The sequence below is a fragment of the Urocitellus parryii genome, chromosome 9, assembly GCF_045843805.1.
Source record: "Urocitellus parryii isolate mUroPar1 chromosome 9, mUroPar1.hap1, whole genome shotgun sequence".
Classification (NCBI taxonomy): Eukaryota; Metazoa; Chordata; class Mammalia; order Rodentia; family Sciuridae; genus Urocitellus; species Urocitellus parryii.
Genome location: NC_135539.1, coordinates 68431995 through 68455683, shown reverse-complemented (window position 1 = coordinate 68455683; position 23689 = coordinate 68431995). Strand labels below are relative to the sequence as shown.

Below are 23689 nucleotides of genomic sequence, written 5' to 3'. Positions count from 1 at the left end.
GCATCCTGGTGAGGAGGCTCAGTTCAGGCCTGAGGTCACACGAGCTGCTGTAGATGGTGCTTGCCTACCCCCCTACCTGCGCCCCAGTTCTGGGTGCTTCCTGTCACTTGTGGTTTCTCTTGCTCAGGGTTACATTGATATGGCCTTATCACTCCACTTCAGTGGGCACTTTGTTTCTGAGTTGAGGCCATTAACAGGCTAATAAAATGGGAACTTGCTGGAGCAGGAGTTAAAATGAAAAGCTCTCCCTCTCCAGACGGGCTCTGGAGTGCTTGGCGAGAAGACAGACTAGGCTTTTGCCCAGTTGGCTGTCCTCCTTGGAGACCTCCAGGGGATGCTACTGGGTGTTGTTGGAGCTTCTACTTCAAAATCTCTGGGCTGGAAAAATGGCAACCTTTAAGGATCATGGAGAGACCTCACCGGAGGATAAAGCCAGCTTTTGAGGCAGGAGGGCTTGACATCCTTCATGTGGCACATTCTCCACATGCCAGTTGTCTCAGGTTAAGTTTTAACACTGTAGGTTTAATGGGGGCCCGGCTGCACCAGGTGATTGACTGGATGAGGGGAAAGAGACACCGGAGTTCCCCCTACTTTTCCTGGTGGAGGAAGAAGAAGGCATTTTCAGAGAGAAAAAGAGGCTCTGAGCTGAGGGCCTGTCGGATGCATGTTCTCCAGGTGAGGCAGGTCTATCACCTGTATCACGAAATGCTGGAACTATATGATTTCAAAAACACCCAGGAGCCTAAACGTTCCCTGATTTCGTTGACATCATAACATCTTTATGTTAGTATTGTGGCATTAAAAACAAACAAACAAACAACAACAAAACCCCTTAGCCCCTTTTACCAAGACGGTGCTGAAGGTGAACAAGGATGCTCTTGCCCCCTCCCAAAGCTGAAGCCAAAGTCAAGGCTTCAAAGGTCAGCAAGGCAGTGCCAAGGGCATCTGCAGCTACACAAAGGGGAGATCTTCATGTCACCAACTCCCAGCAGCTCAAGACGCTGATGCTCCTGAGGCAGCCCAGTACCCTCTGAAGAAACCAGCTTGGCCGCGTGTGATTGTGGCGTTCCCCTGACTACCAACACTGTTCACTGTGGATGTCAAGGCCAGTAAGTACCAGACCAGACAGGCTCTGAAGCAGCTCTGTGGCATTGACGTGGCCAAGGTCAACACCTGGATCAGGCCTGACGGAGAGAAGAAGGTGTATGTTCCAATGACTCCTGATTGTGATGCTTTGGAGTAGCTGACAAATTGGGATCTTCTAAAGTGAGTCCAGCTAGCTAATTCTAAATAGAACTTTTTCACCAATAAACAAAACAAACAAAAAAAATCAACCCAGCTAGTTTGGTCTTGGCACTGGGGTCCTGTAAGGGAAAGACATGACAGGGACCCATGTTTGGACTGTATCTTTGGGGAATATGATAGCTCCATAGAAGAGTGTGCCTGCTCTGTCTACAGACCTGACTAGACAGCATGTGGGGTGGTGCCTCTGTCCCTTGATTAATGGCAGGATGAAAGGTAAGCAGGGCCAAATCCCGAAATCCACTTCTCCCTTTAGTTTAGGGACAACCCCAACTGAACCCAAGGATTCAATCTATGCATCCTTAAACTCTTCCCCTAGCGATCGCAAGGCCCCAGGAAACTTTAAGACAAAGTCTGGGACTCATATCCTGAATAGCCACCTTCTAAATCGGCGCCTGGGTGTGATGGATGGCCCTCCAACACGGGCAGCTGGTGGCCCTGGCGACAAGCCAGGAGTGCTCAGATCACAGCCATCGCATCACACGCAACTCTGAGAAGCCACTGGAAAAATAGGGCAGGGTTATTGAAAATCTGATTACATTTTCATCATGGGAAGTATGTGGATTGGCCTGGAAACTGTGCGCTTTTTTCTGTTTTGAAACTCAGGACCTCATCTCACTTTGAGTATGCAGCCACTGAGGGCCTGGTCGGGTTTTTCTTGTTGATGTGGCTCCTTGGCTTTGTTAACGCTCGCTCTCCTACGTTGGCTCTGTCTTGGATATTTGTAAGAAATAGAAGTCAGAAGCAAGTTAAATGAAGGACCATTAAAAGCATGCTAAGATTTAAGTGTGCTTCGCCTGAATTCAACTGAAGCCAAAGGCATAAATTTTACTTATTTTGTGTGTCTGTTATTTCTATTTTGGGTTTGGATCTGCAGGTGCTGCTGGCTGGGTCATGGAATCATTTACTCATAAAAATGTCTGATGAAAGGGGCCTCAACCATCTTGGGGACCACGGATGAAGGGATGTCATCAGTCCTGACTCCTAGACAGGACTGTCAATGAAGGAGAGGTCACTGTCTTGAAAGGACAATGTCACGATTAGGAAATTTATTCTTAAGTTTCTCTTGCTTTCTCAGATGTTTCCCTTAGTGCTTGGTGATAATGATAATGACAGTAGTTAATTTTATTGAGGGCTTACTGTGGGTTACGTACTGTGCTTGGGACATAATGTAACCCTCATTTCTTTTTGCAAGAATTTTCAAGGTAAGCCATAATGTCCTTACTTTACAGAAAGGAAAACAGGCGGAGAGGAGAATGTCACTTGGCCTGTAGGAGTCTCATTCCAGAGGTGACTGTCACTGGGTTCTGCCCCACCTTTCCCTCTGCATTCCTGCTTGGTTCTTTCTAATATTTTCAGTTTTATAATATTAATAGAGCTAATCCCTTGTGCTTCAGGTGTGAGCCGACCTTCCCAGCAAATGTACAAGGGGACTGTTTCCAGCTAGTTCTAGACAAAGTTTCAAAGTGGTCTAAGGATCACAGTGACTTTTTGGGATGTCCACATCACATGTTTTGCCATAGTCAATTTTTTTCCTAACCAGTGCTCACCAAGATTTTACCTTTCCATATACACAATCACTGTTAGTTCACACCTGCCCCAACTCATACTTTCCTACTGAATTATTATGATTTTTTGATGAAGGGAGGCGGCATAGGGTATGGTTAAGAGGACCGGACTGCCTCAGCTCTCTGAGTAACCTCTGGGGCGAGTCGCCAGGTCGCCTTGCACAGTTTACTTGACCTCTGTATGCCTCAGTGCCTCCTCCATAAAATGGTCACGATGACTGTACTTAGTTCATTGGGTTATGAAAATGGAATTAATTAATACTTACAAGCTCTGAGAACATGGCCTGGCAGGAAGCAAGTGTTTAATAAATGTTGTGATTGTTACATGCAAATTGAATCTGGGTCACTGACAAAAATATTAAACCATGGCTTTATATTGTATGCACATTTAAATCAAGGCAATCCAATCATGGGCTTTCTCTTTTTTCTGTAATGAAAAAAATACTATAAAGTTTTATTTTGCCTGTTTTCCGTATTTGACAAAATACACATATAGGTTTATGTGCTACAAAGTTCTGAATAGGGATTACTGTATTAGATTGAATACATAAAAATATGCACACTATACTTTGTGGACAGTTGAAAGAATGTTCGTGGGAGTGGGGGATGTAGCTCAGTGGTAGAGTGCTTGCCTAGCATGCGTGAAGCCCTGAGTTCCATCCCCAATACTACACGCAAAAAAAAAAAAAAAAATTATGGGAAATTTTCACTACCATCTTTTGTTGACTTTATAGCCTGGTCTCTTTTAAAGGTTTGACTGACTGAGTCCATGTTTGTGATAAAACACTGGAGCCCTGTACCCCACCTCCCCAGGGAGAATGGTTACCCTGCATGCTCCCCTCTGCCCCACATTGCTCATTAACCATGAAGAAGCCCACACCAGCATGCTCTAGGGCTGCTCGCTGTTGTAATGCGGGAAGACAGATGTGTCTCATGTGCTTTGATTCTTTGAGCAGCAGTCACACCAGATATTGTATTAGAACCTGCTCACCCGGAAGGGTCAGCCAGAACCTTTCCTTCACAGAAAGGTGTGTGTGAATAATTACAGAACCTGGTGGTGAGGTAAGCACATTCTTAACTCAGCAATGTAGCGGGTGCCCAGACCCACAAGTGCCCAGAAAAGGCAACATTACAGATGAGTCTGATGGCTGCACCTGGTGGCTGAGCTGGAGGACATAGGGGGCACACTGGAGAAGGGAAGATGTATAAGTCAGAGGGCCCCAAAGGGTGTTTGTGTGACAGACAGTGAGAGGGAGGAGGCGGAACATGTGGCCCAGAGGGTAGAGGTGAGTGGGAGCCATTGATAGTTCTAAGTGGAAGGAAATGGTTTGGATTTGCCATTGAGATTCTCCATGTTATTCATTCCATTTCAATCTAAGTGTAGAAATATATTTAAGTAGCTAATTTCATCCAGTACAGTTTCTGGAAGGGAATTATTTAAGCTCCTTTTGGAAATGGAACTTATAGGAGTCTAGGTGTGCATGAGTGTGCATGTGTGTGTGTGTGTGTGTTTCTGTGTTACAAGTTGATAAGGAAATATGAAGATATAGTTAAGATAAGATATAGTTACAAATTAGTAAGGAAATACAAATACATGAGATTAGTTTACCTATTAGGGAAGAATGGGAAAACTTAAACTTCTTATATAATGTTTCAAAATTGATTGAAGAAACAAAACTTGAATTACCTCGGTCAGAATTTCAGTAGCCCACACTCACCAGTGCATGAATCAGCTCATTGAATCCTCAAGACCAGTGCCTATTAGCTACTCTTTTTACCTACCCTTTTATAGAAAAAGCCAGAGGGCAGAGGTCGAAGGTCATCTCAGCCGTTAGGGAGTGGAGAACCTGGGTCAGAATGGTAGAACCAGGCAGGTCTGCCTCCTGAGCCTGCAACAGGTAATCCTGCATTAGGTGGCACCCACCTCAGGAGCATTTGTTAAGCAAATAGCATGTGTTTGGGGGGATGTGGTGGGAGGGAGGCTAGCCTTGAGTTGCTTTTTCAGTGTTTGTCCCTGTTGAGTCACTAGAATTCAAGACCCTTATCAGCTTGACACTTCACCATGAGTACCTTCTAAGCAAGGTGAGCGGTAGATCTTTTTCTTCAAGGACACACACATAGCCCATCTGATCAGGGATAAACTTAGTTGAAAATGCATTTAAGCTTTGCAGTAAAATGACTAGTGTACCCAAGGATCTTTAAGGCTTCTAACTGATCATCGGATCCTCTTATTTTACTAAAAAAAAAATTTATTTACAATGATCAAAGCAATGCTTTTTTCATAGAAGACAAATGAGGAAAAAATACATATGCAAGAAAGAGAAAAAAGCATACAGAATCCTATGGATCAGAACCCCCCACTGGAACTTTGGCATCATTTATGTTAACTATCACCATTTATCCTTTTTTTCCTTCCCTGAATATATTAGTTACCATTAATTTTTCCTTGGAGCAGGAGAAGCCTCTTGTGTGATAGGCAGATGTGGATGTCATGACAGCCAGAAAATGAGGGACCCGGAGCATGACAATTTCCATTTTCTGCTTCCGGGAGAGCTGTTTATTAACTTTGAGGAAAGACATAATTTTCTATCTTGCCTGCATCTGTTTTCTAACTCTGGGCCCGAATGTCAAGTTCCAAAGTGGTAAATAGACCCTTACCTGGCCCTGTTAGTCACCAAGGTACCTGACAGGTTATTTTTCTTCCTGCAGACGGCAGATTTCTGATTCACTAGTGATACAAATACGGAAGCAGCCACCAAAGGCAGAGATGAGAAAGACAATGTGGGTGCTAAGGTGCTGTTTTCCACTGGAGAGGTCCTTGAAGTCCCCCATAGAGCCTTTTCAGAATGAAACATGAAGTCATGTGTTTTCAGACCATTAATTTTATTATATAACATCAATAATTGGGTTAGAGCAGGGCATCTGTACTTGTTTGGAAATGTCAACTCAAAATTGTCTGTTTAAATTTCTACCTCTTGGACAAGGCCTAGGGTAGACTGCTGTCCCTGTCAACATCATGCTTGCCTTATTTTGTATTCATCCTCGTGGGTTTTGGTCCCAGGTTGTGGAGAGGGGACTTCATGACAGCCACCGGTGCATGGGCTGCAACCAGAAGCAGATTCAAGGTTCTGCTCCGTTTGGCTTTTTATCCACAACATCCTGACCCCAGATAGTCACCAAAAAAGGACTTAACATGTGGCTTTGGATACATAGGCCTCCTCCTAAGTGTTTTCATTGTGTCATTTTGTGTGTGTGTGTGCGCGCGCGCATGCCAGCGTCTTTGTGAGCATTTGTATATTTTTTAATAAAAAAGTTGATGTTATTTCTCTACATTTTATTGAAATTATAGGAAACTATACAAAAAGAAACTCATCAAACTAATGCTTCGTGTTTATAAAAGAGTAATTAAGAATATTGAGTGCGTACACTAGCATTCAGTTTCTGTTCCAAGAATGAAAAAACATGTATTTCTCCCTGAGTCATTAAGTATATTGCTTTTAAAGATCAGATTCTGGGTGCTGGCACATGGCAAGGTGACCTGGACATGTATCCAGTGCCAGACTTTTAACCTTGTGTGCCGGCTGCTGTAAGCCTCTGTTTGTGGTGTGCCCAGCGCTGGGCTCAGAGTCTTGCTCTGACACTGTCAAGACTAAGCCCTCTGTGGGAGCAGATCCAGGGTTGAGACTCATGCCTGAGGATTTTTTCTTTTTTAAAATTTTAAATTAAGCAAGTGCTGTGGCGCATGCCTGTAATCCCAGTGGCCCGGGAGGCAGAAGCAGGAGGATCATAAGTTCAAAGCCAGCCTGGTCAATTTAGTGAGGCCCTAAGCAACTCAGTGGCTCTAAATCAAATATAAAAAAAGTCTGGGGATATAGATCAGTGGTTAAGCACCCCTGGGTTCAATCCCTAGTATCAAAAAAAAAAAGAATTTAAATTAAACTTATTTTCTGCTACATAAAAACATACAAATATTGTAAGTATGTATCTTTGAGATATCATCTGATGTTTTAATATATGTGTAATATTTAAATCAGGTTAAACATACCTGTCTCCTCCAACATTTATCCTTTCTTTATGATGAAAACATTCAAAATCATTCCATTCTGTTTTTTTCTCTTTTGGGGGATGCTGGGGTAGAATCCAGGGCCTTGTGTGTGCTGGCAGGTGCTCTACCACTGAGCTGCACCTGCAGCCCCTCTTGTTGTTTCATGAGCTGCAGAATAATCCCTGTGACCTGGGCACTGGTGTTGCTAATTTGCTTGAGTGGCTTTCTGTAGATTCTCCTCTGTTTCTTACCATTTTGTATCCACCTTGTTGCTAACATCTGGCCATGTTACTGTGTTTCATTCTAGCACACTTATTTTTAGTTGCTTCTGCCCTGTCTTTCTCTCCTTTGCTCCAATGATCACTCTCTGGGTTATCCTGCACTTCAAAAGAGTGTCCTGATGGCCTCCTTGTACAGATCCCTTTGTGAGCCAATGGGGGGATTTTCTGGGGGGCTGTATATTATGCAGAGGGCATGTATATATATTTAATTTCATCCAGTCTTGCCAGAGTGTTTTTTTAAGCAAATACTTATTGAATACTGTATGTTTCATTATGTTTTGTATTTAGAAGGATACATGAGGAAAAGACAAGAAACTCTTCTTAAGTTGTTTAAAATGTATGTGGGAAGAAAGTGATAATAAATAGAATATAAAGATAGTAGTAATAATAGTTATCACTTATTGATTACTTGCTGTGTGCCTATTATATATGTTGACCATTTTTAATCCTCCGAATCTGTAGTAGGCTGCTTCATGTTACTATAATGAAAAACCTGCGATAATTAACTTATAAAGATAAAAGGTTTATTTGGGCTCAGAATTTTGGAGTTTTGGCCCCTTTGGTTTGGGCTTGTGATGAAGTGGACATCCTGGCAGAAGTGCATGGCAGACAGAGCAAATCACTCCCCTCAGGAGCTGGGAAGCAAAAAAAAAGGAGACAAGGGTCCCACAGTCCTCTTTGAGGGCATGCCCCCAATGACCTAAGGAACTCCCACTAGGTGCCATCTCCTAAAACTCTACCCTCTTCCAATAGTGTCACCCTGGGAACCAAGATTTTGACACATGGACCTTTGCAGAACATCATCCAAACCATAGCATAACCCCATGAGGGGGTATTATTAATTCCATTTGCTGTCAAAAGGCAGTTCAGAGTGGCTTAGTAAATTGCTTAAGGATTCACAGTAAGATTGGCAGCAGTGCCAATCTTAAACCTGGGTCACCCTTACTCCAAAGACTGTGCTCTCACTGCTGCACCCAGCTACCTCCCAAGGTGAGACGTCTGCTTTTAAAGAAGACTCGTGAATTATTGAGTGGAACAATATCGACTAAGATTTTTTGAGTAATATCTGCTAAGCTCTGTTCAGGGACTTTATGCCTAGTACACTGATCAGTCTCACCTGATCTTGTGAGGTTGGTGACATTATTCTTCTATGTTATGCTCCTGAGAACACTGAGATGTGGAGAGGGCAAATAACTTGGCCAAATCCACACAGAGCTGGAGTTTTTAAATGGAACATTTAATTTGGGGATTATTATAGATCCACATGACATTGTAAGAAATAATGCAGAAAGATCCATGAACTGGTTTACGGAGGTTCCCTCGTGGCCACAACAAAACAGCGTTGTGCTGGGAATCCTGATGCACAATAAAGATGCAGAAGCTTCCAGGATTCCCCAGGCTGGCCCTTTGCAGCAAATTCCTTTTTTTTCTGTTCCCACTCCCCTTTAACCTCTGTTCTTCATTTCTATTGTTATCATTTCAGGATTGTTACATAAATGAGCTCATACAGCATATCACCTTTGGGGATTTTCTTTTTCATCCAACATTCTCTGGAGATACACCCAGCTGTGTGTATCAGTAATTCACTCCGTGTTATTGTGGGAGATGTATCCCCTGGTCTGGGTGTCACCGTCTGGATATCTGGTTTGTTTCCAGTTTGGGGCTATTAAACATAAACCTGTGCATAGGTTTTTGAATGAACAGAAGAACAGAATTTTTTTTTTTTTGGCTACCAAGGATTGAACTCAGGGTCACTCGACCATTGAGCCACATCCCCGGTCCTATTTTGTATTTTATTTAGAGACAGGGTCCCACTGAGTTGCTTAGCAAATTCTCGCTTTTGCTGAGGCTGGCTTTGAACTCTCGATCCTCCTGCCTCAGCCTCTCAAGACACTGGGATTACAGGTGTGCGCCATGAACAGAAATTTTGATGTCTCTGGGGCAAGTTCAGTTGCTGGGTTGTGTGGTTGTCATGTGTTCAGTTTTTAAAGGAATTGCCAGAGTTTGGGCCCTGACAGGTGTGTGCCCCTTTACATTCCCACCAGCAATGAGTGGGTGATAGTCTCCTCATCCTATCCAGTACTTGATGTTGCCACCATTTTGTTACTTAAGCCATGCTGAGAGATGGGTTGTGGGATTGTGTGGTAGCTGTAATTGTGTGGTGGTTTCCCTGATTACCAATCATGTTGAACATATCCTCCTGGGCTTACTTGCCCTCTCTTCATCTTCTTTGATGAAATATTTTATCTTTTTCTCATATTGTATTTGGGGCTGTTTGCTTTTTTTACTGAGAGTTCTTTGTGTAGGCTGAGTACTAGTCCGTGGTTGAATGTGTGGTTTGCAAGTATTCTCTCCCACTCTGTAGCTTGTCCATCACCCTCCTAGCAGGGTCTTCCCAGACCAGACGTTTTTATTGTCCTAGGGGTTGAACCCTGGGGTGCTCAACGACTGAGCCACATCCCCAACCCTTTTTTATACTTGATTTAGAGACTGGGTCTCTCTGAGTTGCTTAGGGACTCGCTAAGGATCATTTGAACAACTCATGATCCTCCTGCCTCAGCCTCCCGAGCTGCTGGGATTACAGGCGTGTGCCACCTCACCCTGCTAGAGGGGTGAAGATGCTGCTAGAGCAGACATTTTTAATTTTGAGGACGTTCAGTTTGTCATTTTTTGACGCTCTGTGCGTTGACTTTTGTCAAGTCCGAGAGTGCTTTTGCCTGACCTTAGATCCTAATGATGTTCTCTTTTTGTTTTCCAAAAGTTTCTCAATTTTAGCCTGTACACGTAGCTTCATGCTCTCTTTGCTCTACTTTCCGTAGAAGGTGCGTGATTTGGGTTGAGATTCTGTTCTTGCCTCTTACACTTGGCTATTCTGCCTCATGCTCCAGTTGCTCCAGGACCACGTGTGCAAAAGCCTTTCTCCATGGACTGGCTTTTGTATCTTTGTTAAAATCACTTAGGCATCGTGTCTATTTCTGCATGCTCCCTTCTGTTCCATTGATCTATGTGTCTGTCCCCCTTACAGTACCGCTGTCTATATAGTATACTATGGGTCTTAAAATCAAGCAGAGTTATTCCTTTCCCTGTATTCTTTTTCAAAATTGTTTTGAGCTATATTTGAATTCCTTTGCCTCTCAAGTAGATTTTTAGAATAATCTTGTTTATATCCACAAAAAAAATGCAGCTTGGATTTTTGATCGCCATCTGTGCTCAATCTGCATCTTGATTTGGGTAGAGGTACTTCCCTCTATTTCTCCTGCTGAGTCCAACTGAAAACACTGGATCTTAGCTATAAAACAAACCTAGGAAGATGCTGAAAATTGGAAAGATGGAGTCCCGGGGCCTTGGGATCCAAGGAACAACACGGTGGTGAGTCCCCTGGGTTTTCTTTCTGCCTCATGCAGCCCAGAGTTGGAGCTCCAAAAGGTGGCACTCTAAAAATGTTGATGGGTACAAATGGAAACAACAACACAAAAGCAAAAATCCCCAAAATTCCTGCTTTCTCTTTAGCCAGAGGACCAGGGAAGGACAGCCTAGCAAGAGAAATACCAAAAATATTGAAGAAAATCATGGCCCTCTGCCACCTATGTTGGCAAAGATCAGGTGGGGAACCTAGACTTCCATCCCATGAGGCTGCACCAGGTCCCCCAACAGCCACACCATGATGGGGCTATGGGGAGCTGAGACTTTCATCTCTGTCATTGTCTGTATGCCCCCCCCCCAACACCACCCAGACCACTTAGGTCTCTGCTGAGCAGGAAAGGGCAGCTGTTCACGGTTGTCAATGGAAGCCTGGTGGGAACCTGGCCTTATCTCCAGGTGGCAATGATGGGTGGTGCCCGCACCCTTTTTGGAAGCAGAGATTGAGAACTGGACTGTGAACCCCAGTGGTTTAGCATCTGGGCCCCTGTACTTAACCCATCTGCTCTGGGCCCCCTGAAAGCAAGAAAAAGCTTTGTCAGGGAAGCCCTTGAGAAATCACTTGAACTTCGTTTGTTGAGAAAATGTAAAGGTTCCAAGATGCTAAGAAAGAGGGGATGCTTTCTGGCTGAGTCGAGGCAGGGGGACTGGGAATCAGTGGCATCTATATGAAAGAGCAGAGAAGAACCTGCCCACAACTTCTGTGGGGAACAAGCACCCAGCCTCCACTGGGTGGAGAAGCTGCTTGCTTTAGATGGGAGAAGCCCAGGGTGGGGTGGCCAAGGAGTCCTTGTCCCCCACCCCAGTCTCCCTCCTTCTTTCCTTCCTTTTTAAAATATTTTCCAAATTTATTGGAACACAAAGCCTCTTTTCATGCAATAGTACATGATTTTTCTTTCATGGAATAATACAAATTTTTTTGAGGAAGAATCTTTGGGAAATTGCACAATAAAACAAATAGTTGGAGATGGACTATATTGTTGAAAAGCTGGGCTCATTCTGATAGCTTAGGACAAGGGATGCACATTTTATAGGCTCTTTCTTTCCCTCCCAAAATAGCATTTTATGCTGCCAGAGTAGTAAATGCTATTTTAAAAATCATTCTTAGGTGTTTATGTGCTGTTTTGTTTTGGGGGTACTGGGGATTGAACCAAAAGGTGCTCTACTATTGAGCTGCATCCTTAGCCCCTCCCTTTAAAAAAAAACATTCATTTTGATTTAGGGTCTCACTAAGTTGCCGAGGATGGTCTCAAACTTGCCATCTTCTTGGCTCAGCTTCTCGAATAGTTGAAATTACAGGTGTGCACCACACCTGCCCATTCTTAGTGTTTTGATCTTCATCATGTGAGTGTATCTATGTATGTGTCTGTGTGTCTATGTGTGAATTTACTTCTCTTATTTTATCTTATTCTATTTTTTTGAAAAGCACCAGAAATCTACCATCTTGATGAATTTTTAGATGAACAATGTTTCCATTGACTCTTGATACCATGTTGTACAGCAGGTCTATCGAGTTCATTCTTCTTGCTTAACAGAAACCTGGGCCCTCTGCTTAGTAACTCTCCATTTCTCTTCCCCTGAGCCCCTGGCAGCCACCGTTCCATTCCATTTGGTTATTTTAGTTGATTATAAGTGGATCACGTAATATTTGCCTTTCTTTGAGTGGCTTATTTCACTTGGCATAATGTCTTCAAGATTCATCCCTCTAGTCACACATTCCAGAATTTTCTTATCCATTCATCTTTTAGTGGATGTTTAGGTGGTCAGCACCTCTGGGCTATGGTGACTGCCTGTCTTTTCTTTTATCCCAGGGAGCCTACCTGGTTTCAGTGACTGAATCTCTTCTTGATCCAGGTGAACCCAACTTAGCTAACAGCTGAATTCTGCTTAGAAGATCGAGGGACAAAGATGATGGCTTCCGTTGATCCTGAATGCATTTAAGCCTTAATTTCCTATTCATACTTCCTTCACAGTTGCTGGGAAAATTAAATGTCCTGCACAGGATAGGTTCCCAGGCTTCCTGGCTGGTAGACCTCCCCTTGTCCACTAGTCACTGGTACGTGGGCAGTTCGCTGGTGTGTGGCTTGCCTCAACCCTCTGGTTAGCCACACTCATGGAAATCTGTGAAACACTTGTTCTTTTTTAATGCTGTATGCTCAGTCAAATTATGGTAGAATACAGAGATGTCTTTGCTTGAGGTTTTAAAAGATTTGCAAAGATTAAATTTGGGCTTGTCTGGGATAAATGTCAAATTTTAGTAAATCACGGAAGTATGGACTTTTAGTAGAGAGATTAAATAGGCAAAAAGTCATGCATTTGTACAATATCGGACCTGTAGAGATCATTTAGTTTAATACTTTGTATTCAATTTGTGTTATTTTGTTTCCCCCCATGGGAAAATTAATATATATTAATCACATTAAGTCAGGTGATGCAGAAATGAATATGGCAATAGGTTATGTCCTCGCTCCCTTTCCTAGCCACCACTGATATTTTTACTGTGCATGGTTTTGCATTTTCCACAAGGCCAGACAGTTGGAATCATTCTGTTACATGCCTTTTCAAATTGGCTTCTTTCACCTAGTAACATGCAAGTAAATCTCCTCCATGTCTTTTTGAGGCTGAGCAGCTCATTTGTTTTTGGTGCTGAATAATATTCTTTGTCCCCATGTGCCACAGTTTGTCTACTCACATGTTGAAAGACACCTTAGTTGCTTCCAAGTTCTGGCAGCTGTGAATTAAGCTGCTCTGGACATTGGTACAGTGTGCGTTTGGTGGGGATGGAGGCTGAGCTGGGGACGGGCTTTTGTTCATCCACCTGTTCCTCTGAAGTGCTTTCATCTCCCCCTAGCTCTATGGCAGCCTGTCAGTGGATCTCTCTAGAGAGCAGCCTGTGGGCTTGCTTCAGGAGGTGGGCAGTGTCTGGGCATCAAAATGGTCCTTGCAGAGTCGGATCCAGTCATCCTGGTTTTAGCCCAATCCTCCCAACCCTCGGTGATATCTGGTACCTTCAGTTCCCAGAGCCTTTTGGGGTTTGGGGATGCAAACCAGCTGTTTTGTTTGTTTTTCACCATGGCTCCCTGGGGCTTGGATTTTCGATTTTCTGGTCTTCCAAATCAGTCACATCATGTCCATCCACTCTTCTGCTTCCACAGTTATTTCCACCTGTCTTGGTAACAGTCATTTCTTCTCCTGGTCTCTTTGTCTTTTCGGCTATATTTAATGAAAGGCCTCCAACTCATCTGTTTTAATCATATCTTTCTGGTATACTATATGAAAATTGTAATTTATTCACAAACCATTTCCCTGTTGATAGATTTTCCAGTTGATCTCATATATTTGTTTGCTTGTGCCTCTAAGTATAGTTCTTGGATTATACACCCCCCCCCCTGCGCGTATCCTTTTATCCTGGGTTCTTTTATTTCAATCGAAATATTCTCATAAGTGGAATTGTAGGATCAAAGGCGTGCATGTTTTACATTCTAATGCCAGATTGATTTTTCCAAAAACTTTGTTGCAATTTACACCCTGACCAAACACTGAAATCTTTTTTGTTTTCCAATTGAGAAAATTGGGATCCCAGGAGGCTGAGCACGTTGCTTTGTTTTAAGCGATCGATTGGCTATCAGATGATTACTTTTTTCAATAGTACATTTTGATCAATGATGCAGGATTATTTTTAAAATGAGGTGGATGGTAGGACGGCCACTGCAGACTCTTCAGGTCGGCAAAGGAACGTTTCCCATCTGCTTTTCCATGTGGCAACAATGGCTTTGATTGGAGTTTGTTTGAATAAATCTCATAGACCTTCTCCTTGAAATAGAAGTGATTATTTCCTCAACAAAAGGCTGTGGACATCCACTCATGCCCTGCAGGATCTCCATCAGGGGCTCTGCTTATCCCCATGGGAGAAAAGGGGGCTGATCTGAGATGTGGTTTTCATTCTGGAATGAAATGTTCTGTTCCGGGGCCTTTTGAGGCTGAGTGTTTCTTCTCTGGACCACAGAGAACAGGGCCAGAGTGGCTTTTGTGAAGCACTGTGACCCACCTCCTCAGCTTGTTGGTTCAGTGTTCTGATTTTCACTTACCACTAGGAAGAAGTCCACAGCTTGGTGGGCAGTAGAAGCCTCTGACTCTGTGGGAAGCTGTTGCCCTGTGGTTGTAGCCTCAAGCACAGGACCTGCATGGTGGCTGCTCCCAAGTCAAGGGACGTGGCTGCCCAAAGATGGATCACACAGAGGGGGTTGGAGCTGGGCTAGGTGGCCTCATCAGTCTGCTGGTATAGGGAGGGAAGAACAGGTGTGCTAGTTGGAAGACCTGGATTCAAGACCAGCTCAGATGGTCCTAGCCCTGTGGCCAAGGACAGCCCAGCTTCTCCTAGGATTTCCCACCTGGAGGCCTGGATAAGGACACCTTGTCTTTCCTGATACCAGGCTATAGGGATGGTAAGGGTAAACCTATCTGCTGGGTCAGGGCTCCATTCAGCTTCCTTTTGTGTCTCCTTCCCATCTTCTAGGTGTGATTCATGGAGAAATCTCATCTCTCATGAATGCAAAACCTGGGTCTCCTTGTACTCCACAACGTCACTAGTACCTACCATGGTGCTCACAAGGGAATGAATGAGCCATTGCAAATATGAGCATTTAGCTTCATCTCTCCTCATGAGACTTTTAAAATTCATAGGCGCATTTAACTTTCAAAATAAGAACAGTGACCTCAGTGTGACTGACTGTTCACTTTGTGCCAGAAACTCTGCTAAGCAATTTACATGATTATATTTATGGTATATAACTGTGTTAGACAGCTTTCTATGAATGTAACAAAAATACCCAAGAAATCAACTTATAAGGAAGAAAGGTTTGTTTTGGCTCACTCTTTCGGAAGTTTCAGTCCATGGTTGTTGGTCCTTTTGCTTTTGAGCCTGTGTAAGGCAGGGTGCACATGGTGGAGCAAGCTGCTCACTTTGTGACAACTGAGAAGCAAAGAGAGAAAGAGGAGGGGCTCCAGTTTCCCCTTGGAGATCACAGCCCCCTGTGACTAGAAGACTTTCAAATAGGCTCTACAATTTAAAGGCTTAACCATCTTCCAGTACACCATGGACTGGACACCAAACCTTTAATAGATGGTCCTTTAGGACACACTTATCCAAACCATAGCAATAATATGTTATTAAAAAATTATTAAATTACACCATTTTATACTGGTTTATTTAATCTTTGCCAGCAACTCCACAAGGCACGTCCCAAGAATCAACTCCTTTTACAGCTGAGGAGAGCAAGACTTAGGTTAAATAATTGGCCCAGTGACTCTTGGCTGAGTCAAACTTATGTCCCTGGGTCAGTAGCCTACTCTCTTCTCCTTCATGCCTAATTGCCTGTTTGCTTTCTTGGCCAATTCTACCTTCTCAGCCTTCTCTTTAGTGTCATCAGAGGACCCCTCAGAAGCTTTTCCTTCATTCAGTCCATTTAGAAAACCAGATGCAGTTTGACACACACTCTCTGTGCATGTTCTCTCCATCCAGTCTTTTCTCCTTTAAACTCACCCCAGAATTACTTGTGAATAGGATGAACACACATTTTCTATGTTCTTAGTTCTTCATAAAAACAAACTCATTTGGTCCTCAGTACAGCTCTATAGGGTTGGTACTATTATTATCCCCATTTAATAGGGGGGAAAACTGAGGCCCAGAGAGGTTAAGTCACTTGCCCAGGATCCCACATTTGCAACTGAAAGACCTGGATTCAGATCCAGGGCAGCTTGGCTGCAGGCCACTCTCTTAATGATTGTGTTTGGCTGCTTTGTGTCAGCCCCTGTGCTTGAAAAAGCTTCAGTAGCCACGTGTTTGTTAATGACAGGATACTCCTGTCCTTTGCCCTGGCCCTCAGAGCCCTTCAGAATTGATCTCCAATTTATTTTATCCTGCCTCACTTCCAGGAACCATGGGAAATAATTTAATCCGGCACCTCTGCCCCTTTGGCTCTGTCCTCCCCCTTTAGCCCTGATGACTGCATGGGGCCTGGCCGCTCTGTGTTCCTCTTTTTTGATTTAGAGCACTGGTTGTTCACCATGTAACTAGAATATTCTCACCTCCCCTTGCTGAAAGGTACCAGCCTGGAGCGGCTTTTGTTGGGGAAAATGGAGCAAACGCAGTTTGGCTACAGTGTAGACTCATCTACTCGCTTACAGAAAGGTTTCTTCCTGTACCCGTCATCCTGAGACTGTATCCTCTTCTGCCCTTTGCAGGGAATTAAGGTCTCTTTTCTGTTCTGAAGAGAGAGCACTGACATGAAAAAAAAAAAAAAGATCCATGCTTGTTTCTTTCCAGGAATACTAGAAAGAATTTTTCACATCTTGAATTTTCTTTAGAGAGTTTATTGAAGGTCAAAATTCACAGTTAAAAATAATTTTTTTTTAGGCCAGGTGCTTGCCTGTTGTTCTTGCCACTCAGAAGGCTGAGAGAGGAAGATTTCTGGAGCCCAGGAGTCAGGGGCTAGCCTGGGCAACATAGTGAGACCTTGTCTACAAAAAGAAAGAAAATAATTTGTCTGTCTTAACCAATCCTTCTTAACCAAGGATGTTACTCAGGAACACCCATGAGCTTCCTTTCAAAGATTCCGACTCATGATATCTGGGATCATGTCCTAGAATATTTTGGGGGAGGGAGGGTACCGGAGATTGAAGTCAGGGGCACTCAACCACTGAGCCACATCCCCAGCCCTATTTTGTATTTTATTTAGAGACAGGGTCTCTCTGAGTTGCATAGCACCTCGCTTTTGTTGAGGCTGGCTCTGAACTTGTGATCCTCCTGCCTCAACCTCCGGAGGGGCTGGGATTATAGGTAGAATTTGTATTTGTAAAAACTCTTTCCTTGGGCTGGGGTTGTGGCTCAGCGGTTGAGTGCTGGGTTTGATCCTCAGCACCACATAAAAATAAATAAAATAAGTGAATATATATATTTTTTAAAAAAACATACCCTTTCCTTGATTCTGCTGCTAGGGTAGTACTTGTTGTTGAAGTGCTGCCCCTTGGAAGAAGCAAGACATTAAAGCATTGCATTTAGGAGTGCAATGAACTTTTCCGGTCTCATCATACCTTCCAGTTTGTTCTGGAAAGTGTTGTGGATCTATGGAGCAAACAGAAATAACAGTCTCCACTTCAAACAAAGGGGGTATTTCTGTTAGAGCTTTTCTAATTAAAAACAAAAGCAAATATTACCCTTGTGTTTAATTTACCAGGAAATTTATTTTATTGTGGTTTCTAACCCTATAACTTTATGTAATAAACTTTGTACCTAATGTAGTGAAAACATCTTGTTCCAAAGCATTGAAAACCCAAGATGACAATAAAAACATTTACATATGAAGTATGTATGGGAAACAAAATGTACCAAATTATGCTCTATCTATGTATGAACACACTACAGTGAATCCCGCTTATGCATATGATCGTAGTGCACAAATTATAATAGTAGTAAGAGTAGTAGCAATAATAACTAATAATAATTAAAGTAGAGCCAGAGGATCAAGGGAGGGGGGGAGGGGAGGCAAAGAGAAGGTGCTGGGGAAGGAGACTGATCAGATTATGTGCCTGTGTGAATATGGCATAATGAATCCCACTATTATGTATAATTAGAATGCACCAATAAAAAATTTTTAAAACCCATTTACATATAAATAGAAGGTAAAATGGATGAAGAGACAGAGTGAAAGATACAGCTGTCCTTTCTTCCCAACTCCGGCGTGTTGTTGTCATGTGGAGGTTGTCAGCTGTCACTCAGCAGGGCGAGAGGCAGCGTGGCTGTTAGTGACGAGCTTATGTGGGAAGGCCCTGATTATAGTTATTACAGATGAGGACGCGTTCTCTACTTCTAGTTTTGTTTCAACCTCCTCACTATCTTGCAGAAAAGTGCCAAACAGTAATTCTCACAATTTTGGGGCTGTGTGCTTTTAATACTAGAGTTCCTGATATTGTTACAATGTGCCATTTTTTTTTTTTCTGGATTCAAGCCAGCATTTATTGGTGGCTTCATCAAAAGTGAGGAGCAAGTGGGATGTGGTGGTGCACACCTGTAATCCAAGCTACTGTGGAGGCTGAGGTGGGAGGATCCCAAGTTTGAGGCCAGCCTGGGAAACTCAGTGAGATCCTATCTCAAAATTAAACATAAAAAAAGAAAGGGCCTGGGGTGTAGCTCAGTAGTAGAGTGCTTGCCTAGCATGCACAGACCCTGGGTTTCATCCCTAACTGTGCCTTGAATGGACAGCAAGAGGGGACGGCAAAGAGTCCAGGGGCCAAGGCTGCTCCTGAGCAGGAAGTCAGAGAGACCACAGGGCAAAGTGACACCTGTGCTCTCATATACTGGCCCTTTATCTTGCCTTTGTGTATAGTTCTTATATTTCTTTCCAATCTTAACAATATAGAACACTGAAAATTCAGCTCAAATTCTTCACTTGGGTGTTTGAAGCCAGTTATAACTTAGTTACTTCCCATGTAACTTTAATGCCTCTTCTTTACTGGTGACCTCAAGTTTGCCTCTGAACCTTCTCTCTTGTATTTCCCCTTTTCCCTCATCCCTTATAAATACTAAGGTTTCTTCTTTTCTCATCCAAATTCTTCCTGGTAAGATTTGATGTCTATATCACCTGCAAAGCTTTCTGTGATGGCTTCACATCTCTCTGTGTCTCCCTTCTTGAAATTCCTGCTGGACCCACTTATGCACTATATAAGAAAGTACTTTGCAGATGCTGTTTTTAGGATGAGACACGGTGTGCTGTTCAAAGGGTCCACCTGAGGATCAGTGAATGAGCGGGAGGCTCAGGAGGATGCAGCCCTGGGGAAGGACAGTGGAATTTCCCTGAGAGAAGCAGCTAAGTCTTGTAATCTTCAAAGTTCCTACCCAGTACTGGATGATTCATTATCTTACAGCATCAAAATGAAGGAAGAGAACAGCTCTGAAGGTACATGCCAGGTGTTACTTTGAAAGTATGCGGTGATTCCAATATTGAGAGATCAACACCTCTGTGACTGCCCTCACAGCAGTTTTTTCGTGTGTAAAACATTTGTCATTGAGCCAGGTATGATGCCACATGCCTGTAATCCCAGCGTCTGGGAAGGCTGAGGCAGGAGGATCATGAGTTCAAAGCCAGCCTCAACAAAAGTGAAGCACTAAGTGATTCAGTGAGACCCTGTCTCTAAATAAAATACAAAATAGGGCTGGGGATGTGGCTCAGTGGTTGAGTACTCCTGACTTCAATCCCTGGTTAACCCTCCCCCCCAAATACACATATATCATCAAACTGGTAAGGGCATTGGGAGTAGATGACTTTAAGGAGGATGGTGAATCTTGGAAAAGAAGGTTTCAAACTATTGAGTGTGGTCTTGAAAAGTTGAGGCATTTTTCCCCATTGTGCAGGGGCTACCATTCAGGGAATCAGCCATTCGGGTCATGTAACTGTCATATGATAGGATGGAGTGGTTGGAAGATATGTGTCTACCACTGTCTGGAAGTTTATCCTTCCTGTCTCTGTCTCCAACCCTGGCAAGAGAAGGTGCTCAGTAAGGATTTGTTGGACAAATGAGTGAATGACTTTGACCTTAAAGCATCATGTATGGGTGGGCTGTTGCCAGTCTAGCCAAAGCATCCTTCCTGTGCTGGGTGATGCCTCTGCTCTTCTGGGTGGTGGACAAAGTCTGTACTTGATCGTGATGCCCTTGAACTCTATCACAAGCTTCCAGGTTGGCCAACTTTGGAGCTGAGAAACATCTCCTTCCTCAAAATACCTGCTCCTAAATTCTTTCCTCAGCTCAATGTGGGTTTATTTGAAATGAGGATGGATGAGGACTTCAGAAAATGCTTTTGAGCAGACACTGGACATTAGAGGAACCAAGTTACAGCCATGCAGATCTGGGGCTGAGAGTTCTAGGCAGGGGATAGAAGTGTAAAGGTCCCAAGAGGGGAGCAGCCTTAGACAGTGGAGAATAGCAAGAAGCCCCCTGTGGTGGAGCAGAGCAATGCGTAAGTGATCAGAATAGCTGACAAAGCCAGATCATGCAGGGCTTTGCAGGCCATTGTGAGGAGGCCGTTGGATACTCTAGTTGCAGGGGGAGTCGTTGGAGGTCAGCATCTGATTTAAGAATTTACCCATCTGTGGGGCTGGGATTGTGGCTCAGCGGTAGAGCACACGCCTAGCACGGGCAGGACCTGGGTTCGATCCTTAGCACCACATAAAAAAATAAAAGCATTGTGTTGTGTCCATCTACACCTAAAAGATAAATGTTAAAAAAAAAAAAGAATTTACCCATCTATGTGAACCTAACAGCAGCCTGGAGCAGATAGGTCCCATGTAGTTATTCCCATCTTAGAGATGAAGAAAAATGAAACTCCAAGAGGCTGGGCCTCTGGCCTTCTGGGGGCCCACGGAATGTCCTCTCTTCATACTGACCCATGCTTGGTCTGGGAAGTGGAGTATTTTCCTGCAAGCAGTGGTTCTTGCTCTGAGAGGAATAAAGGAGCCAAGCGGAGTCTCTTCATTTCTGGAATTGGTCTCCTAGTTGAAGTGTCACATTTTCTTTTGGCCACCACATTTGGGGAACCCGTGGAGAAGTTGGACGTGTACCAGGGAGGGGCAAGGAGAGAGGTGAAAGGGAGCAGCAGTGGTCCTGTGGAAGGGGGTTAATGAAATGGAGGGGTTCGTGTGTCTTCTCCCTGGGGAAGCAGTGATTAGTGATCCTTAAATAGCTGAGGTTTCTGGCTGGTTACTCTCCATCTCCATGGAAGATTGAGCTGGAGAAGGTCAACTTCAAGTGTACCGATACAGTACAGAGTGGAAGGGCAGAATGGGCTCGGTGATGATAAGGGTCATTAGATCCCTAAGCAGACCATTCACGGAGGTTCTAAAAACTTGGTCCCCAGGGCTGTGTGGAAATTAAAGTTATTCTTCTTAAAATGTTAGGCACCGGCGTTCATCAGGGATGTTCTGACCTTTTGAAATCACTTGGCTCCCCGAGGCTGTGGTCTGGGTAAGCTTAAAGCTCGCACACAGAATATTTCTTGGGTTTGGTACAGCTGCCCTTGGAGGATTCTCTCTGGAGCACCCTGGGCCTCTCAGGAGTGACATGCGCGTGCTGGTGAGGGTCAAGGGGTGCACTGGAGTCCACTCTCAAGGATTTCCTGTGTGTTTCTTTAAGATTTTCAACCCCATCCCAGTTGGGAAGAGTTGTCCCTCCTGTGGCCAACCAGTTCCTTTACAGACCTTGTGTCTTGGCACCTCCCTTCCTCACCGGGACCTGCCCTTCTCAAGCTGCACAGAATGGAATGTGTGATGGTTCATTTGGGAAAAGAGGGAAAGGTCATCTGCTTAGTCAGGGGACACCTCCTAAAGACTAGTGCCCCATGCTCCTTTGGCCACACAGAAAACCCCAGGTGACCATCCTGTGCTCCCATCACTTGTTGTTTACTCAGTGGTTCAACAGGGACAGAGCACAGGGTATGAGCTGTTCAGCTTATTATATTGCTCAGTGTCATAGGGACAAAGGAACTCCTGTCCCCAGTCTAATTGGAGCGTGTGTTCCCTTTTCCTGTCAGATTCTGTCCATTCAGGTAGCCCGTCTGTCCTGCCCTTCAGATCACTCAGACTGACCTTCCCATCCACGGGGTGAGTGTCATGGTGATTCTTGACTTTTCTGTGACACCAGCGTTTTATACCCTTGCAATTAGGGTCCAGCACAGCTCTTCTTCCTCCTGCTTACTGGCCTTCAGGTGTCCTTGCCTCTGAAAGACAAGGTCTCAAGGTTCCCCAAAGGGAGGGCTTCACCATCACAGGAGCTGAGCGCTTGAAGTTCATCAGGGCAGCCAAGGTTCTGGCCATGTTGGATGGGACTTGGGTGACGGCAGAAGCAGGAGATGAGGATTTATTTTGTTCACTTCTTGGTTCATCCATTCATTCATTTGGAAGGAGCTCTGTTGTGTGCTGGAAAATAGGATTTGATGGTGATGGAGATGACGAGTCTCTCACTTGATGGGATTTTCTTTGGAGGTTGGAGGGGTAGGGGAAGTGGATGAAAAACAAGAAGATTTCAGGAACTGATAGGAGCCATGGAAGACATCAGATGGGATGTGATGCAGAAGGCAGGTTTGGGGGTTGGTCTGTCTGTGAGCTATACACAGAGGACCAGCAGTACCAGCTCCATGACTGTGCAGCTGTGACTGAAATCTGGTCATGGCAGATAGCACTACTGAGGGCTATCATCTCCTGGGACTTTAGTCCTGCTGAAGTGCTCCTTTTCCACCTTTCTTGGGAAACTCAGCTTCCTTTTAAGTTGTTTGTTTGTTTTATAAGCGTAAGCTATGAAGCATCTGAAGTTAGAGCAAAACTGTTCAGGCGTACCATTGGGACTAGGTTAGATATAAACTCTTATTCACTTACCAATTATTTGTTGAGTGCACTGTAAGCCTATAGTCCAGAGCAGATCCTGTCCTCACAGAACCGCAATCTGGGGCATTAACAGAGGGGAGGGTCCCTGGACACTGTCCCAGAGAAGGCAGAAGACTGTCTGTCTTGAAGATCTATTGGAATATGGTCCTACAGGTGTCAATAATCAGTAAAAATGGGGCCACCATATTTTAATGTGGCAAAATCGATTTTATTTGTGTTAAACCTAAATTGAGAGTAGGAGCAATGATCCATGGAGCTGAAGGGGCCTTTAACATATGATGATTAATTCTTTTCTTCCTTCCCTTCTAAAATATTTGCTTCCTGAAAAAAAACCCAGTATTTCATTTTGCACACTTAAATGATACTCCATGGAATATTTTATTAGTAACAATTCACTACTTAAAATGCATATTTCAGTAATGAGAAGCAATTCAGTAGGCTTGAAAGGAAACCATCCTGTTCAAAGGAGAAGAAACCTTCTTGATTACTTTGCAAGTTTCTTCATGCAGACGTTTCAAACACTTCCCAAATTGTCTTTGGAAGTGTGTGTGTGTGTGTGTGTGTGTGTGTGTGTGTGTAAGTGTGTGTGTGGGTTTTTTTAATTGTCGTAAAATGTACGTAACAGAAAATCTACCATGTTAG

General features: G+C 43.8%; 1 protein-coding gene across 3 annotated transcripts in view; it reads left to right on the top strand.

Annotated features, from left to right (window-relative positions):
• Positions 1–23689, top strand: part of Camk1d (calcium/calmodulin dependent protein kinase ID) — a 387368-nt gene that overhangs the window by 204806 nt on the left and 158873 nt on the right. The gene's annotated exons all lie outside the window — the stretch shown is intronic.